Raw genomic sequence first — 18725 nt, forward strand, 5'->3', positions numbered from 1 at the left:
TTATCGCGGAATCCTTCGTCCCCCGTCTTGTTTAATCTTCTTACAAAATGTGGCGTCATTCTCGCAAATAGATCGCGCTACAGAACACTGTGAGCACTGTCAGTTTAATTATGGCCACTCGTTATTTTCTCCCTCCTTTTTGCATGCCTTTATGGTGTCACGGCAGCACACTCGGCGCGTATTCTAAAGGTCCAGGTTCGAGTCCCGGAGAAGGCATTGTTCCTTTTTCTCTTCTCCTGCTTCATACTAACCTAATGACTCTACACTGGAAGAGCAAATTGCGAGTTTGTTTTATTATCAATTTCATATTTTGTAAAACTTTAACGAATTAGGTTAGAGTTTTTTGATTAACAAACTCAGCGATTTCGAAGCGAGCAATGGCACACTGTATGGGGAAAAAAAAAAAAAAAAAAAAAAAAAGAAACCTCGTTATCTCCAGCGTTCGTGACTGTCTATCAGAAATGCTAAAGATATGCTCTTTTTCAATTATTTTGGAGATATTGTTGTTAAATTGAATTTTATGTTTAAGTGCAAAGAACATGATATTTAATAAATAAGAGTAACACGCAAAATATTAAAAAAACACCCTTTGGGGCTTAATTTTTTAAATTCTAATTTTTGAGTTTTCTTTTGTCTATTTGTTATTAACGTTAACTTTTTTACTTTATTTATTTATTTATTTATTTTGTATAATGTTACATGAAATTCTTGAAAGAGATGAAGCTCTGACTGAAAGTAATATTACGGGAAAGTCTATTTAACATCGAGTAAATGGCTCAAACTTGGCTATCATTTGACGGCATTTTGGTCCGATCTCTGTATAAGTGTAATTGGTAGTGTGACTGAATAATGTCATTTATCCCTATATGCAACTGTAACCATATCCAGCCCTGGTATGCCTTCCGGTAATTTCGAGAAGTGGATGGTTCTAGAGATTTCTCGGCGGCCGTAGAAAACTATATAAGACGACGGAGAGCATCAGTTTCTCAGGTGTTTAGTTCAACGGTGAGTTCGGAGTACTGAGAGATCTCCGTCTGAGCTTCAATCTTTAGATGCGCTTTGCAATGCATTGGGTTTAACGTTCTTAATAGTTTGAAGTGTAACTACCGATTGTATTCTGTGATACTGAGAAGAGCTATAAGAGAGCTTTTGTGGAAAGTGTTGCTTATGGTAAAAATAAATTTTATCAACCTATCATCGGTTCTGTGTGTGTTCAATCCATTACCAATCCGTACGCAAGCAAATTTATAAACTGTTCAAAGTGCTTAATATTTATGCACATGAATTCATATTTAGGATGTTTTGAATAATATTTTTTCTTTTTTACGAAAAACATTTTGAAAAACTTTTTTTAAACAAGCAGGTTTTAAAGCAAATGAACAACAGGCAAATGAACCTTATGGCCTAATAAACGAATAGGCAAATGAACTAATAGGCCTTATGTTAAAGAAATGTAATGTCGTTTCTCTAATAGTAAGTGATACCTACAAATAAAACAGAAAAGCACAAGTGTTCGATGTGAACACAAATGTGATCTACTATATGTTATGTATGTTCCTCGTAGTGTGGAGAAACGGTGACACATAGAACCATCGCATTTTTAACACACGTATTCCTCCGCCCCGAACACGTGCACCTGGAAACCCGAATTTTGAAATTTCGATTTTTTTTTTAATTTACTAATTTTACATTTTGTGCGGAAGTTTAAAGTTTTTAAACTTGTTAGAATAAAATTGGGATTATGCTCCAATTTTCTATAAATTGTATTTGATATTTTTAGCAAAGTTCTGAAAGTGTAATCTACGCACATTATCTAAATTATCTAAAAGTGTAATCTACACACAAACCACCACGCAAGGTTTTATTAATACATAAAGATTGTATTAATAAAAACCTTGCAAATTACAGAATCTTTGCACAAATCGCTACAGAAATAAGTGTATAGAAGCTGTATCTAGAATTTTTTAGAATTCTGTAGAAGGTCTTTCTTGTATTTTATAGTAAACTGGACACAATTCTAAAAGATCATAAAGAAGTTTAACATTGGATTTTTTAATAGAATTCTTTAAGACATTTGAATAAAACTATACTCCTGGAATTAAAATGAGTATGGGATATTTTCGTAAGGGTATGAAAATAGAGCATGAAATTTCGTAAGTGTTTGAAAGGATTCTAAAGAATTTTAACGTTGGATTACTTTTTAATTCTTCTATAAGGCATTTTCTTATGGGTATACTTGCGGATTTTAAATGAGAATGGGTAGTAATTGAAAGAATTTTAAAGATGTTTAATTTCTTTTTTCTAGAATTTTTTTTTTTTTTTTTTTTTTTTTTTTTTTTAACAGAATTGCATAAAACGTTTTTGTTAAGGCAGTCATGGGATCAAAAGGAGTATGGACAATAATTGTAAAGCGTTTTAAAGAAGTTTAACATTGGATACTTTTATAGAATTATATAAGGCTGTAAGGTTTAGCCTAAGTCGTTAACAGTTATTTTTAGTTAAAACCACTTTCCTGCGTTTTCTAATTTCAGCTTACAATTTCCTACCAGAATGTATTTTCAGAATCTCGGTTAAATGCAAATGAAGGAAGAGCAGTACTTAAAGTCGAAGTTCCACTGACTTCGTTAGAGAGCCAGAGATTCTGACTAGCGCGCGTTCGCCTTTTTGGCTACACTCTCTCTAAACTATTTCTACGCATGGCCATATTTCAGGCCCTTGACAGCTTCGCTGTTTAGTTAACATTTAGGGGCCGACTCCTGTAGAATTTTGACATCTTTGGCTACATCTTTTTAGTTAAGTTTTATTTCTTAGTATTCTTGAGTGGCCCAAGTGGTGGCTTTGCTGTAAACTCCGAAAAGGAGTCAACTGTTAAATTCTTATTTTGAGAAATAAAGGGTATTTAACCCTTCATCAGTTCTGATCTCTGTCTACTGAACTAAAGCGATTATTCGCTTACCAGTTCTCAAGGTTCCACACATTTAGCTGTAAACTATAGATTGGAACATTGCATTGGCGCCCGAATAATTGTTACGAAGTATGCCGTTAGAAAACGAAAAGTTTTCATTGACCCCTCCGACGATCCAATAAACGGTAATTAACCCTTCTTGAGCTTCTGTTCTCAGAGCTAAAGCGATCATTCGCTGACCAGTTCTCAAGGCTTCACACATTTAGCTGTAAATTTTAGGTTGGAACATTAAAAGGCGTTTTCGTAGGGGTATACTCGTGGTATTAACATGGATATGGGTAATAACTGTAAAAGATTCTAAATAATATTGTGAGACATTTTCGTAAGATTTCACTCGTAGAACAGACCTGGGTATAGACAATAATTGAAAGTATTTCTAAAAATGTTTAGATGGTTAACATTGGAATTTTTTTATAGAAATGTATAAGACAGTTTCGGGTGGATCTAGTGGAATTAAAATGAGTGTGTGCAAAGACTGTAAAGGATTCTAAAAAAAGTTTTATTTTGAATTTTTTTTTATAGAATTTTGTACGACATTTCCGTTTGTGTATACAAATAGAATTAGCATGACTATGGGCAATAACTGTAAGGGATTTTAAAGAAGTTTAAGATTGGATTATTCTTTAAGTAATTCTATGAGACACTTTCGTAAAATTATGTTCGTGGAATTAAAATGACTATGGACAGAAACTGTATGGAATTCTAAACATGTGTAACATTGGATTTTTTTTTTTTTTTTTACAGAATTCTGAGACTTAAAATGAGTTTGGGCACCAACTGTAAAGAATTTTTCAGAGGTCTAATACTGTAATTTTTTATACATTTTCGTGAGGAATGTATCTGCTGTGAGATCCCTAACGCACGTACGAAAACCGAACGCCGCAGGTAGCGTGGAGCCACTGTTCAATCCGGAGGGGTGGACGCAGCGAATTCACTTCACTTCACCCCCACTTTCCAGCCAACCGTCGGCGCAGTCATAAGGCGGGAATAGAACCGGTCGAAACGCGCTGGGGAGCAGAAGCCGTCGAATCTATTGTGTGTGAAGCCAGTGCGCGCGAATTCTTTTCTGTGGTAGTATTTTCAGTGCTTTTTCTTGGAAGAGAACTTACTCCCCGACGATCTAAAGGAATTACTACAATCCTATCGTTGTCTTCCTGGGTGAATCTTGTGGGATTGTGTGCCAGTGATTTTTCGTAAACAAGGCCGTGAAAAAACAAATTTCTTTTAACGTCTACAGTACAAATTATTGTGCCTGGAATCTTTTTAAAAAGCCCTTTTCTGGACGAAGATCAGGACAGCTAACAAGATATATTCCTGGTGAGTACAATCTTATATGAAATGTTGTTTTTTTTGTTTGGACCAGCTAAGCGTTATTTATCGATTAGGTGGGAGGGGGTCTTGCTGGCTGTAGTTGGGGGGTTACGGTCGACGCGTGGGGTTTGGGGAAACCTTCCTCGATCGATACTGAGAGTCGTGATGTGCGTTGCTAAGGGACTGTAACAGACGACTTTTCCCGTAAACGCCATAGTGAGTTCTTGGAACAGAAATGGTTGTGGAGCGTGTTTTCCAAAGAAGATGCAGAGACGGAGAGAGAATATTTTCACGTTCTCACTGTTCGATTTGCAAAACGGAAACCCCGAGACGAAATCTTCTGTAATTCTTTCCCGTGTCCCTATCACTGATGCAGCATGTAGTACTTATCACTAAGAATTTACTATTTTTTCATTGTAGAGTTCATTTAGAGTTATTTTAGCAAAAATACATTTGACCATTCTGCATGTTTTGTTTTTGTGGTTTTAGTCTATCATATTGACTCGAAAATAAGACCTTCTTACATTTTATGATAAATTTTAAGAACAGAAATATATGTGAATATTTGATGTTTAGACTCCCACCTGATAAAAATAAGCTGTCTTACAGAAGTCTTTAATCAAATAAATGAAAGTAACCTACCCGACAAAATACAATATTTTAAATTCTTAAGTATTCTTCTTTAAATAAAAATTAAGAAACTTAAAAGTAAACTATCTGATAAATAAAATTAGCTACCTAATAAAATAGAAGTAAAATACATCATTAAAAGTATGGTAGTTAATGAAATACAATATTCTGCTATTCTTTTAAATTAAAAAAAGTAAACTATCTAATAAATAAAATCAGCTACCTAATAAAATAACATATTATGATACAGAAATAAAAATTGCGAAAAGCGTGATACATTGTTACCTATTCATTTAATTCTGATTAGAATGAAAGACAAGCTACCTAATTCAATACAATATTTTACTATGAGATAGAAATAAAAATTAACAAAAAGTAAACTATGTAATAAATAAAATAAAAGTAAAGTACTAATTAAAAGATGAATGAAATACATTTTTTTTTTTTTTACTATGGTATGGAAAAATAATTAGAGAAAGTTGTTGATACAATTTTACCTATATTCTTCAGTACCACAGTAAATACAGTATTTTATTATAATTTCTACAGAAAAAATAGGTAAAAGCTAGTGATCTATATTCTTCAACAGCGTAGGTGACACTGAAGAATGCAAGTAGCTATGGGATATAGGTAGCTATGAAAGAAAACGTAGGTAAATTAATTGATAAATTTTTTACCTATTTCATTTAATTCTGATTACAATGAAAGACAAGCTACTTAGCTAAATACAGTACAACAATATAGAAATAAATATTAGGTAAAATTGGTGATCTATTATTAATTATTTCATTTAGTTCTGATCAATATGAAATACAGACTACCAATTTAAATACAAAATTTTAATATGGTATTGAAAGAAAAAGTAGGCAAAGTTATTGATACATATTTAAGTATTTAGTTTAATTTTGATTGGAATGAAAGGCAAGTTACCTAGTTAGATATCTTATTATGGTATAGAAATAAAAATTAGAAAAACTTATCAATTGTTGCCTGTTTCATTTAATTCTGATTAGAATGAAAGGAAGCTACCTAATTAAGAACCATATTTTATTATTAGAATAAAAATCAAGCTACCTAATTCTATGTAGCAGCGTATAATCTTCAAGCAACCTATATTTTTCAGTACTATAGTAAATACAATATTTTACTGTGGTACTGAAACAAGCTACCTGTATTCTTCAATACCGTAGGTGGAATTCAAGAATACCACCTAGGGTATTGAAGAATATAGGTAGCTTTGGTATTTAAGGAATGAAAGTTGAGCTACCTGGTTAAATACAATATTTTACAACGGTACAGAAATAGAATTTAAAAGAAACTAGTGACCTTTTATTAATTATTTCATTTACTTCTGATTAGAATGATTGCAAACTACCTAATTAAATATGAAATTTTAATATGGTATTAAAAGAAATGGAAGGCAAAGTTATTGATACTTCCTCTAATTCGATAGATTCTGATTAGAGTGAAAGGCAGACAACCTAATTGAGTATAATGTTTTACAATGATATTGAAAGGAAAAGTAGATACATTTTTACCCATTTCGTTTAATTTTGATTAGAATGAAAGGCGAGCTACGCGGTTAAATACAATATTTTACTATGGTACAGAAATAAAAATTAGAAGAAACTGGCAATCTTTTATTAACTATTTGATCTAATTCTGATTAGAAAGAAAGTAAACTACATAATTAAATACAAAAGTTTAATATGGTAATGACAGAAATGGTAGGCAGAAAGTTATTGATACATCTTCCTCTAATTCAGTTAATTCTGATTAGAGTGGAAGGCGAGCTACCTAATTAAATACAATATTTCACTATGGTACTAAAAGAAAAAGTATGTAAAGTTGTAGAGACATTAGGTAATGTGGAAGCAGACGATATGAAAAATTAGCAACCGCCTTCGCCGGGAATCGAACCACGGACCTCTGGAATATCGGCCCAGCGTGCAAAACCGCTACACCACGAAAGCACGCTAGAAGGCGGGAGAAATACCTTATAAAGTTATTGAAACATTTTAAACTTTGTTTAACTAAAATTATTGATATACTATCACCTAATTTGTTTATCTCTGATTAAAAGAAAAGCAAGTACCTAGTTAAATATAATACCTATGGTATAGAAATTCTGTGATATAAATAAACACAAATTAAGAAATTCAAAATGTAAACTCTCTAGTAAATGAAATAAGCTGTCTAAAGAAATAAAAGTACACTACATAATTAAAAATAAGTTCCCTAAATGAATATAAAATTTTATTATGGCACAGAAATAAAAGTTGGAAGATGAAAGAAAGCTCCCTAATTAAATACAACATTTTATTTTGGTGTAGAAATAAAATTTAAGAAAAATTTGTGCTTTATTACTCATTTTATTTAATTCTAATTAAAATAAAAGGTAAGTCAACTTGTTAAAAATATTACATTAGTGCAGCAATAAAAATTGGATAAAAATAAGCTACCTAATAAATAAAAGCAAAGTATATAAAAATTACCTAATAAGTTATATATTTTACTAAAATAAATAAATGTTAACCGGCTAAAAATATATTATAAAGAATATTGTGGCTCACAAGTAAAAATTAAATGAAAGTGAGCTACCTAATAAAAGAAAACATGCTATCTAATGAAATAAAAGTGAGAGACAGAACTAAAAGCAGAATACGGGAGACACGTTCCCGTTTGGGAGCATATATAAAATACATAAATAACTAAGTATTGTTTAAATAAATTATTTTTTATACAATTCGGTTATAACTTGGAAGGAAAGGTGGTTTTAAAAATAATTTGTTTCAACAGAAAAAAAAAAAAAAAAAAAATTGTAATAATGTATTGTGTTTTATGGTAAATGTATCGCATTTCCTGGCGTATTTTTCTCCCTAGCTTTCAGCGCAAGGTTCTGAAAGTTTTAAAAATATTCACATAATTTTCTTCTTTCTCAGTGCGTTCAGAGAACGAGCACCCCATAATTTAAAAATGGATTAGTCTACGTCGTGATTGTTTTCGCCTCGCAAGACAACCCCCCCCCCCGACACAAGCTATCAGGCCGAACATTTTTGTTCTAAATCTTGAACTTTCTGCCAGCCTAATACAAGAATCGACTAATTACAGCGAAGTAAACATGAACCAACATTAAGTCTACGATTTTTCCGAGCCAGTTCCACATTCACATTTTCTAATTATTTATGGATGACTGGAGGTCTAAGGAGTAGCAAAGACAAAACAGTGAGGACGGAAGCGATTTAACATAGAGGAATCTACTTGATCCTCTATCTTGCACTATTCAGAAAAATCAGAATTATATCAATAAATCATAATTGTGATTGACTGTGACTGGCAGGCTGTGCGGAAGTGTCATTTGTTGTCCATAACTGGTTAGACTTTGTTAGAAAATTTCATATTCCAGCGGGAATGATGTGCGCAAATGCCACTTATGCGGAACTGCCATGTTCGCAAGTGCCACATCACCTCTTTTTAATTTTCAATTGTAAAAAAAAAAAAAAAAAAAAAAGTGTTGTTCACATATAAATGCAGACCTGTAGCTAGGGTATTCAGCGCCTAGGGGCAACTGAAAATTTCAAGCGCCCCCCTGTTTACCAAGAATGAAAAATATTTCATTTTAAAAATTCACATCAGTTTGGCGCCCCCTAAATAGTGCGCCCGGGGAGAAATGTCCCCTCCCTCTAGCTAAGCCCCTGTATACATGCATTTCCACTATACTAAAATAACTAAACTCTTTGCAACCCTGTATTGACAACAAATGCAAAATTGTATGTATTCGTGGTCCGCCACTTTGAGAACACTGTTTCAGAACACAAAAGAGGAAGAATGGTCTGCCGCACAGAGGCGCGTAGAATATATTAACTCGAAAGTCCCCTCTAAATGGTACTATATATTCCAATTGTTGTCAGCCGGTCGGTCATCTGCTTGTCGAAGCATGGTTACACGCAGAATAGTTTTATTATAACTAAATAATACTCGGGGGACATCTTTACACGTGCTACCCCTTCGAAATCCCGTTCGCCAGATGCAGACGATCACCTTCTCAAGGACATGCTCTTTGTTCTGTGACACCTGCACACGAGGCGCGAGTTCGTTTCGACAGCAGACGAGGAATGAATTGCAAATTCCGTGTGCGGAAAAATAGTGTTGAATAGTTCTTACCGTGTTTAAATGTTGCCACGAAAATGATTGAAATAAATGAAGTATTCATTAAATTGGTAAATAAACAGACGATTCGCTGATTTGACACAAAAATGCCGCTAATCATTTACTTCGGTTTTCAAACAATTTAAGGTGGAGAATAATTTTTTTATATATTCTAATTTTGAACAGTTACAATTTCTTTTACATATTCTAACTTTTTAATATTTTCTGTTTTATATTTTTCTATATTTATATTCCATATAAAATATAAACAAAAAGTAGATACTTTCGGTTAATTTCTGTCGTACGGAAGTCAAATTTTTCTGCTTTATTTTTTGTAACGAATACAAAATTTTCCTAAATATAAATACAGGGGGGGCGATTGAAAATATGAATTTAACTAAATTAATTAAAAATATCCATAAATGCCAAAGTATGAATATTTGCTTCGTTTCAAACATTTTTGTGTAACTGGAAGTATATGTCTACGTACGAAACTAAAGAACGCGAAAAAGACTTTATATGTATGTATAATATAAATTTTGTAGTTATCTTGAGATTCTTTAGTGCATATAAATCCATGTTGATTCAACATAGTTTTATTTCGTAAGAAAGCAAGCTTAGATACGCTTAAACAAGCTCACACATACCATTTATGGGTACCCTATGCACCCCACAATTCTGTATAGTTTACATCTTTTTTAGATGGTGGTATTTATGGACGCACTTTAGATTCACATATTAGTAGTTTTAAAACAGGAAGCGGACTTAGTCAAATCAAAATGAGGAATTAAAAGGACTATTGGTTAATTAAAGTTCGTACTTACACAAGCATGAAAATACGAAAGTTAAAGATACACCACAGATTTTATTCAAAACTTTGAAATATTGATCATAATTTGTAACTCTTTCATTACATTATGCTTAATTTTTTACATTTATTTATATATTGATAAAAATATGAGTGTTTTATATGTGTATAATTTAATGGCAATTATAACGAATATTTACTATAATTGCTATTGTATAACAATTGATATTATAATTACTTAATTGTTATATTTTATTGTATAATTTTTATCATGTTATTAGTACAATGAATTCTAACACTATTATTATAATAGGATATAATAATTTTACGGTAGTAAAAAATTATTGCAGTTATAATTAATAATTACTATATAATTTTCCTATTTTTGAGCTTAAATATACGTACATTATCACACAGTGAAAAAAGGAAATTTCTTAATAATTAGTTATAATTATACTATAATAAGTAATCATTGCATTTCTTTTTGATTTTTGTGCCAAAACTTATATGCATTATTTTACATATTGTTTGTGCGGCCAAAATATTTTTCCTTCCCCCCCTAAAATCACGAAATTGATTTTAGGGAGGGGGAGAAAAAATATTTTGGTAAACTCGTAAATTTATGTAAAAGGTAGTAGGTATTGTACTCATAAATGTTAACACTTGTAAATTTTGCGATTACAGTACTAGCAAATATTACATTAAATCAACTACGATCTGGATATATTCCGCTCAAATAACGCGAAAACCTGCTGCACAGTTTTTTCTATACTACAAAAATTATACTTCTGCTAAAAAATGCGGTTCCATGACATTTAGTGTTCTTATTTTTTTAAAGTAAGGGATGAAATATCCACTTCGCATATAAAATTCATAAATTATGAAAAAAAAATTCGACATGCTTGGATTCCAGGTTTCAAATCAAAACCAATCTTAATTTCTGCTCATTAAATCCAAAGTTACGAAAAGCATGCGATGACAAGTTTCCGCCTTAACCTCCAAGACATTCTTTCGGTAAATTCCATCTTTACGGCAAAGAGAGAACACTCGCCCTTTAGCACACAATTTACAATCCTTTTGGACGATTTTAAGTGTTTTGGCAGAATGCCAACCAAGGTTGCGTTGACGGCGATCGAACTATTAGCGCAGTGTATTAACGACGTAACCCCGCACTGAGGACGGATTTACTGCATTCTGTTATCTAGTTTTAGCCCCCCTCAGAAAATTAAATAATTACATACTAATTTATAGATGTAATTATTTGTTTTTATAGTGTTACAATTGCAGTTTCCTTTCCACAATGGAACATTTTCTGCCTATTCTCCTGGGTTACGAATTTCGCCACCGAAAGCGAAATAATTAAATATCATGAGTAGTTGTTTTTCGAACACAGTTACATCTAATCTCGAGTTTCCAGTAATATTTCTTTTCTCTTCGTCTTTTAATCGTTCTGGTACTACACCTACCTCATGGAGTAACACCTGTCTAGAATTCCAGTAATCTTAAAGATAAAGAGAAAAAATCTTTCTTCGCGCAAAATGAAGCATTCCAAATGTTGTTTTTCTCTCTCCCAATTCCATTTTTGAAAGTTGGAGCATCCTTTCTTCTTTTTGTTCCCGAAAAGTTTTCTGCATTTTACATAAACGCTTGTTTTAGCACTAGAGGAGCTATAATTTTAGATCTTCTTTCCGTTGTCTCCGATTTCTTTTTTCAGACAAAGGGATACTGCCACCCAGTGTTATTGCCATATATTATTTTTAAAGAAATAAAATAGCAATTAAAAAAATTGTTGGCAGCACTTAACACTCTAACGGGAATTCTAAAGATATGCTGTTTTTAAATATCTTGTGACTTTGATGTTGCATTTTATGCGGCTTAATTAAGAAGAAAGGATTTAACCCTTCAGCGGTTGCGAGATTAAGCAGTTTTTCCCTCTCCAAATAAGCTCGATATCTGTCAGATGTAAATTTATAATGCGAGGTTGTTCGTTTTCGCCCGCTGCGGTGTGTAATTGGAATGCGACCTGAGCTCGTTGATGACTATCAAAAGCTTAATAAAAAAGTTAAAAAGGCAAAAACTTTATAATAAAAAGATAAAAAAAGTTATGTAAGTCATTTTACTAAGAAAAAGAAATATTGATACCATGGATTGAAAAAAGAAAAAATTATAGCAACCCTTCAGCACATTTTATTAAGAATTCTAAAAACTGCTTTTAAAAATTTTGGTATTTTGTTGTCGACTTTTATGCACCGTAAGCCTCGAATAAAGCGACTTTTAATAATAAAATAATCTGGTGTGACGTTAAAATGTAAATATTTTCAGAACTTTTAAAATTTTGTTTGTTTATTGTGTGTACTCGTACTCGTTACCTAAGCTAAAAAAATGCCCTTTCAGGGAAAAGAAAGTTCTCCAAAAGTAAAACAAGTAACAAAATTAACATAAAAAAATGGCACACTTGACAAATATTGACGAATGGATGAAAATCCAAAGAATTGCGCATACCTGTCTCTCAGTTTCATTTTTTTCTTCCGAATTTTCAACCTTACACAGATGTAGTACAGTTGCACTGAATTATTTCTCGATGTTTTCGAAAGTGAAAGACCTTCTGCTGTCAGTATAGAGTTTTCATATCGAGAGAACCCTCTTTCGACATTTACTGCAGTTATTGGAGCATATTGGGGGGGGGGGAAGAGGAGATAAATTATTTTAAAGTTTTCTTCAATTTCAAGAAAGTCTGCTTCTATTAAGATGGAGGATATTTTTCGCAAAGCTTTGAAGCCGCAGTGTTTAGTCGAAACAATGGCGAATTTAACAAACTCAGTTTTTGAAACTTTACCTTTTTTTGCCAAGGCCTTATTTAACACCTCGCCCAATTTATGTGTAATTTATTGCATCGACGAGTTCCATATTTTGCTGTTGTAAAGATTTAATAATTGAAATTAGAGTCCTGAAATTGGATCTGATGTACGTAATATTTCTTTCAATTCTGTCTGAGGAGAAAATAAAGGGCTTGGTTTTGGCAAAGCACTCGAGGGCTATCTTCCTAAGGGGAAGGATGCTTTTGTGGATGACTTTCTAAGGGAAACTAGCTGATATAGATAGGGAAATGTAGGGTAAGGTTGTTCAAGTCATACCCCCTAAGAAACAATAGATATAAATCGTTCGATCTATAAAAAATAAAAATTATGTGTGGTAATACTTACTTTGTCGTTGCTAGTATTTATTACGATAAGATTTCGTAGTCTACTTTCTCGGATAAAATTAATAAATTTTATGAACACGAACTTAAGACGACTTAGACAACCAGTATTTAAGTCGTACTACTTATGGCTTAAGTCGTACTACGTTATAACTTGGACAATTGTAATAAAACCTTCTTTTTCTCAATTTATTTACACAGTTAATTTCAACAATGATCACAAAGATATTTTTTCATTTTCTTGCCAACTCCGGCACATATAAGTCGTGTATCCATCCTTTGCATTTTAGGCACTGAATCATATTGTCTTCGTGGTTTTTCTCACAAATATTATAGAGAGACGAACATGATGTGAAACAATATGGTTGATTAGGGGGGGTAACGCGTTTTGCTGGAAGAGGCGCATATTACTTCTAATATTTAAAAGAGTACGATTTGCGCAACTTTACCCTACACAGGGAACAGCATACAGCCATTTCGCTGGGATTCGAACCCCGGATCGAACTACCAGCGTTCAGTAACTTTGATTTCTATCTCGATAAAAGTGATCTTATCGAGATAAAAAGTAACTGCACATAGCTGTGTGTGCAATTCCAAAAATGCCTCTACGTAATAAATTCCCTCCGTCTCTCTCAGAATGGAATCCTCAGAACGGAACTTAAAAGGAGTTAAAAAGGAAGATCCGTACAGTGAAACGGATTTTGGTTAAAAAGTACTGGTAGAGTGAGAATTACACATTGCGGAAAAGAGCTGCGATAGACAGGTCTTAAAAGGTTACATAATCGTTTAACTGTGAATAGGGATATACCTGCTTAGTAAGAATGAGTTGAAGGTGTGCTATTTCAAGGGTAACTTTATTTTTTCTGTTTGATTACTAAAATATGCTTCAAAATGCTCTGAAATGCCTTGCAAAAAAAGCCTTTAAAAGGACCTAAAACGCTAAAAAAATTGCTTCAAAAAAGGAAATTACTCAGAAAAATGCATATGTCATTAAAATCCGAGCCTTGTTTATAACTAACTAAATAAAAATAACAAGATAAAATGTATTAAAGATGACAATTTCTGCTGTAGAATTTTAGCAATTTCATGCTTCAGTAACACTTATTTCAAAATATTACAATAAGGATTGTTTTTTAAATTATTATTTTTGGAGCACTGATAACTAACGTTTTTTATAAAGATAAATTAAAAATATTACGCCAAGTGGATTGGCAGCAGCGTCGCTTTTTGTCGCCGACATGTCGTAGAAATGGAAATTATAACTCCGAAAGGGATTCTTTAGAATAAAAATATTTTGAGCGTCTAAGTACTTGATTTGCATAATTAAGCAGTTTTTTATTCTATCTTCCTTTTTTGATACCGATTCTGTACCGCCATTCACTTGAAGTGTTCTCAAATAACTTAGGCATCCCAAGAGAAATGCGTAAGAAGCCATGCAAAAAGTTATATATTCATTCTACCCGAAAATTTCTCGCTTGTAAACATATGATTGGATGTATTCTTTCCGCATGTGAACGGAACTGCACGGGTGCTGAAATCGAAGAAAATTGGAAATGTAAGATTTATTGGTGTTTCAGTGACCCGTAAAAACGGGAAAAAGTAAACATGATGGTTTTTGGGCATGTAAATAATAAGTTGAATGAAAATAATATATATTTTATTCTTCCTTTCCTTCCATTGACCTATTTAACGGTGTGGTCATACAGTTTGATCTCGTTCAATTTCTCACAACGTTCGTAAAATAGTTTATTATTTATCTTTATAAAAGTAATTTCAAGTTACGGACAGTTATGAGCGCTTTTGAGTAATAACTATTAGTTTATTTTAGTATAGTAAATCTTTGTACATATAACGTGAAATTTAGGGCAAATAAATGTGCTTTTAAGTAACAAATAAATAAATAATTTAAGTAATAAATTAATTTTGGTGAAATAATTTATTATGGATATCCGTAAATATAAATCTGAAATTTACACTGCTTTTGATTAATATTAATTTATTTCAAAAAGCAATTCCTCATTTACTTCTATAAATATATATATAAAAAATAGAGGAATTTAGTTTGCTTTTGCATAATAGTAATGGATTTTAGAAAACTAATTCATCAATTACAAATATATATTATTAATTATAAATATAATTTTGAATTTAGAGCAATTCAGTGTGCTTTTTAGTAATGTAAAATTTTTTTAGTCAAATATTTTACAATTTACCTCTCTATACATAATCTAAAATATAGAGCAAATTACAGTGCTTCTGAGTTATAATAATTTATTTTGGCGAAATTATTCAGCATTTATTTCTATGAATATAATCAAAAGTCCGCAGAAATTTAGTTTGCTTTTAAGTAACTATTATTTTGATAAAGTAATTTAACCTTTATTTCAATACATATAATTTGAAATTTAGAGCAGTTTAGTGTGCTTATGAATAACAGTAAATAATTTTCGTAAAATTATTTATCATTTATCTGTCTATCTATCCATCGATTTATCTTTATTTCTATCTCTATCTGTACCTATATAAATACATACAATCGTAATTTTAGACAAAATTAAAGTGCTTTTGAGTAAAAATAATTTGTTTTGATGAAATAATTTAGCCTTTATTTCTGTAAATATAATTTGAAATTTGGAACAGTTTAGTATGCTTTTGTGTAATAGTAATTAATTTTGGCAAAATTATTTATCATTTATTTATCTATCTTTTATATCTATAATCTGAATTTCAGAGAAAATAAAAGTGCTTTTGAGTAATAATAATTTATTTTGGTAAAGTAATTCATCATTTATTTCTATAAATATTGAGAAAAATTTAGAGGAAATAAATTTGTTTTTAAGTGGTAACCATTTATTTTAGTAAATGGCTTTTATCATTTATCTCAGCAAATATAATTTGAAATTTAGAGAAGTTTAGTGTACTTTTGAATAATAATAATTTATTTTGATAAAATAATTTATCATTTATCTGTATACATATAATTTGAACTTTAGAGCAAATTAAAGTGTAGCAATAAGTTATTTGGGAAAAGTAATTCATCATTTATAATTTATCTCTATAAATATAGTTTGAATTAAGAGTAAATTAGTGTCCTTTAGAGTAATAATAATTTATCATTTATTTCTATAAACATAATAAAAAATTTAGCGGAACTTAGTTCGAGTTTCCGAAATAATAATTTAGTTTTGTAAACTAATTTATCGTTTATCCTAATAAACTCAAAAATACCGATTTCAGCTGGTTTTGTGCCCTACTATCCACCATCCCCTGATGTCCCATGTTCTTTGATTCTCTTTCCTAAAATTAACGTAACTTATTGTTACCTAAATTCTAGATCTAATAAGTTATTATTTTTAATAAGTTTCATTTATAATTTGCTTAATTTAAGATTTGTGATGTAGCCGTTCCTCAATAGACACTAATGCCGGCTAGCTTTAAAATGATTTATTAACAGAGCAGACAGGAACGGTTACAAACAAAAGAAATATACATAAAAATGAAACATATACCAAATGGAACATCAAACAGTTGAATAACATACATAGTAAACTAACATCATGGCGGCTGGAGTTCGACTGACGTTTTTTTATATCGCCACGAGATGGCGTTTAAATAAAATAGTTCGGTTACAGTTCATGAGTTCATGGCGTGAATAAAATAGTTCAATTACACTTAAATAGGTCTGTTACATCGTCCCCCTCTGACTTCGTAGACATCTCGGCAAGAAGTCAGGAACTGACATTTGTCTACTTTGTGCAGCGGGCGGAGAATCAGATGAACGGGCTCCAGTTTGACGAGGAGTAGATTTTGCGTCACCAGCACCTTGTGCAACAGGTGCAGATTCGGATGGTATTACACGTTTCGGGCGTCCTCTTTTCTTTAAGGGAACCACTGGAATTACACGAGCTGAGTTTTGCTTATTTCGATCTTGATATGGTTTCAAGGCTGAAACATGATACTTGCCGAGAATTTTGTCTGGTTCATGAGGATCGGCAATATCATAAGTGGTTGGAGATCTTGTAGTCACTATCACATAAGGACCATCTCTCTTCGGCATGAATTTAGCAGTTTTCTTCAGTGGACCTTTGCTGATTGGGTGGAGGGTGACCCAAACTTTATCTCCAGGAACGAATTTCGGTGTTTATCTTCGTTTTTTGTCAGCATATCATTTCTGCTTATCTTGATGCATTTCGACTCTTTCTCGTACCTGTTGTACATTTCTTGCAAAACGTTTCAAATATGGAGTAATTTCGGGAAAAAAATTATCGTTCTCAATTACGGCTTTTATATCATGCTTTACATCATCTAAGGTTCGTAACTCTCATGCAAATTGAAGAAAAGCAGCAGAATGTCCAGTTGAATCACATTTGGCTGTATTCAAAGCAAACCTTATTAATGGCAGTTTATCCTTCCATGACTGATGGTCGTTACCAACAAGTATTGCTAAACGTGGTTTCAGATCTCTATTCTTCATTTCAATTGGGTTAGATTGTGGGTGATAGACAGGAGTAAGACTTTGATCAATGTTCAAGATATAGCATAGTTGTTGCATAACAGCACTAGTAAACTGGGTACCATTATCACTTATTATTTTCCTGGGTAACCCAAATCGAAGGGCGACTTCCTCCAAAAGAATAGTGGCACATTCTCTGGCCGTGGCTTCCTTTAAAGCAAATAGTTCTGTCCACTTCGTAGCACAGTCCTGCACAGTAAAAATCCATTTTTCACCAGATGGTGTTTCAAGAAGGGGACCGAAAAGATCAATTGACAAGGTCTCAAAACGTTGAGCATAGACTGGAGTTTGAAGTAAGCCAGATGGCTTTTGATTAGTGGCTTTATAACGACAGCATTCGAGACAGCTTTTGACATATTCTGCTATATCCTTTCTCATTCCAACCCAGTAGTATCTTTTTGCTAGTCGATAAAATGTTCCTTCAGATCCATAGTGACCGGCCGTTGGCGAATCATGATATTCTTTCAAGATTTCTGCTTTTCTTTTTTGAGGTATAACTAGTTCAGTTTCTTCCTCTTCTGAATCAGGGGAATATCGGTACAAAACTCCTCTGTTCATAACGTAGCCTCTTCCATCCAAGTTGCACAGTCTGCTTCTTTCTCTGGACTCTCAAAAGTTTCGATGATCTTCCGAAGATCATCATCTTCTAGCTGTGATTGTCTTAATTCTGCAGATCTAATAGTAGGGATTTCGACAGAGACAGCACATACTTGACAAGAATCTGTACTTGTGTGTTCACAAATAGGACGAGACAATAGATCCGCAATAAAGTTCAATAGTCCAGGAATGTTATTGATAGTCAGATTGTAGGATTGGATTTGTAAGGCCCATCTTGCGAGCCTACCAGTTGAGGACTTTAAAGACATCAGCCACTTCAATGGTTGGTGGTCAGAGGTGATTGTGATAGACTGGCTTTCAACATGTCCTCTAAATTTGTTGAGTGCCCATACTACTGCTAAGGCTTCTTTTTCTATGGTGGAATAGTTTCGTTCTGATGCAGTCAGCAAGCGGCTGGCATATTCTATAGGGTGTTCTTCATTTTTCTCCCCTTGTAGCAACACTGCTCCAATGGCTACATTGCTAGCATCTGTGCGAATGATAAAAGGCTTCGTTCCATCAGCTTGCTTAAGAATCGGCGGGCTAATTAATT

The 18725-nt window shown here is 32.4% G+C and overlaps 1 protein-coding gene across 1 annotated transcript in view; it reads left to right on the top strand.

Annotated features, from left to right (window-relative positions):
• Positions 1-3945: 3945 nt before the first annotated feature.
• The window catches only part of LOC118202694 (uncharacterized), a 190381-nt gene continuing 175601 nt past the window's right edge, over positions 3946-18725 (top strand). Inside the window, exon 1 of the mRNA XM_085819948.1 lies at positions 3946-4282. The gene's annotated coding sequence lies outside the window, so the exon portion shown is untranslated. The remainder of the gene's footprint in view (positions 4283-18725) is intronic.

The sequence above is a fragment of the Stegodyphus dumicola genome, chromosome 7 (assembly GCF_044657685.1).
Source record: "Stegodyphus dumicola isolate Sdum_Otavi_A_Nest chromosome 7, ASM4465768v1".
NCBI classification, from domain to species: Eukaryota; Metazoa; Arthropoda; class Arachnida; order Araneae; family Eresidae; genus Stegodyphus; species Stegodyphus dumicola.